Below are 2,213 nucleotides of genomic sequence, written 5' to 3'. Positions count from 1 at the left end.
GAGCGCGAGAGGAGCCAAACGCCTTGTTTCCGCGTGGTCCTCCAAGGCCCTGAGAGCGAGGGAGCGTCCGCTGGAGCCCTTTTTTGCGCCGCTCTGTGCTTCTCGGTCGGCTCCGCTGGACTGAACCTTCCCGCGGAGCACGGTTTGTGCCTTCGCTTCTGAGTCGCGCCGAGTGTCCGCGAGTGCGTCGCGTGGGTGATCCTCACGAAGCGAGCGCCAACACGTTGCCACTTTCTCAGCACTTTCCCGGGGCGCGTTGGGCGAGCGGACCCTCTGGCCGGGACGTCGGCCCCGGTTTCTCCTTAGCGTCGGTTTCGAAACGAAGCTTGCTCTGCGTTTTGTGTTGTTTTCTCCGCTCCGAATCGTCGTCCGGGGCAGGTCAGGATCCGCTGGGTGCGTTTGGCGACGCGCCGACGCGGGATCGGGGTCTGGGGCTTTGGAGATGGCCAACGCGTGTTTTGAGAAAGCGGCCTGACGGATGGAACCCGAGGTCCACGAAACGCCGATTTGTTTTCTTCCTGGGAGCAACATTTGAAATCCGGGAGCGATTGGCCATGCCCTTACCATCCCCACTTCCAAAGCAGAAGCGCGCGCGCAAGACACAGCGGAGCATAATCAAATACCTTTTTTTTCCCCCATTTGAGTTTTTCGGGCAAGTCCGCTAAGCCGGTCGGCAGTTACGAAGCGCCTGGTGTGTGCTCGGGTCGGGTGCGCTGTGTTGCTCGGTGGGTTTTTTTTTGTACTTCATCACAGAAAATCATTTCAGAACGAGTCCCCAGTAGAGTTGAAAGCGTCATTTGGGGATGGGGGGGTGGGGGGACACAACATGAACAAGGGTACCTGATCTCAAACCAGGCAAAGTAGGGACCGAAGGGAGGTCCATACGTGACCTGTACGATGACCACTTGCACACCTAATCCTGAATTGTACGCCACATCTTTAAAAGAAAATTTTATTTTTTTATATTTTACCCATTCTTACACCTCTATTGAATTTCCCTCTTTTTTTTTTTTTTTTTTTAGTTGGAGTCTCACTCTGTCACTCAGACTGGAGTGCAGTGGCCGCTCCCGGCCACCGCAGCCTCCACCTGCTGGGCTCCGGCGATCCTTCCACCTCAGCCTTCCAAGTAGCCGGAATTACAGGCATGTACTACCATGCCCAGCTGATTTTTTGATTTATTGTAGAGATGAGGTCTCGCTGCCCAGGCGGGTCTCGAACCCGCGGCCTCCCAAAGCCGCGGGATTACAGGCTGAGCCACGGAGCCCAGCTATAAACAAAATTTTAAAAAATAAAGACATCGTTTATTAGAGGCTTACTCAAGAGCAGCATGGATCCCTTGAGAGGGGCACGTCCTTGCCTGGGGCAAGAACCTTTAAGTGTGTTTACAACCATGATTGAATAAACCCCCAGAGAGCACTGTGGGCTGCAAGGTGCCTGTCTGGTCATGAGCTTTGGTTACCTGCGATGACCTAAGAATGAAGATGTCTGAACGCCTACCCTGTTTTAATTTAAACTCTACAACAAATGTATCTATGTCGAACCTGTGGCCCAGTGAGCAGATAATGTCAGGCTCTCCCAGGTGCTGGAAAGAAAACAGTGAGCATCATGGTCACAGTCACAACACCAGGGAGAGGTAGCCAGAATCGGAACACCCTGGCATCTTAATACATTATGATAGAGTGCATGTGTAGCTTTTGAACTGCTTTCAGTTTCATTTCAAGAATGTTGAACCTGCTGCTACGCCCAGCTAAGTGTTTACTGTGTGCTGCTACGCCCGGCTAAGTGTTTACTGAACTTTGGCTTGAAAAGAAAAAAGGGAAAGCCGCAGAATTTATGAAGATGAGAATCTGCATCCTGACGCTCTGATTTTTGTGGTGCGATTAAGATTTGAGCCATAAATGACCATACCTCGGGACCACAAGGGAGGCAGGGACGCCGGAATGATAGGCAGAGGTAAGAGGACGTCAGGCTCCCACAGCGTTTGAAAGGCTCAGAAAAAAACTAAGGGATTCCACATAGGTGAGCATGAGGGAAGAGGAGAGGACGCTCTAAGTGGACAGAGTGTTGAGGCCAAGGCATAAATGCCTTTTGGCTTTTTTTGGAGGTTATCTTTAACACGTTTACATTTTTTTCTTCTACCATTTTTTGTTTCACCTCTTGCACATTGGCAATACATTTTCTTTTTTTTTTTTTTTTTTTTTTTTTTTTTGGTT

The sequence above is a fragment of the Carlito syrichta genome, unplaced genomic scaffold (assembly GCF_000164805.1).
Source record: "Carlito syrichta isolate Samal-C Ts95f unplaced genomic scaffold, Tarsius_syrichta-2.0.1 Scaffold303504, whole genome shotgun sequence".
Taxonomy (NCBI): domain Eukaryota; kingdom Metazoa; phylum Chordata; class Mammalia; order Primates; family Tarsiidae; genus Carlito; species Carlito syrichta.
The sequence above is the reverse complement of the archived record's forward strand: the minus strand, read 5'-3'. Positions refer to the sequence as shown.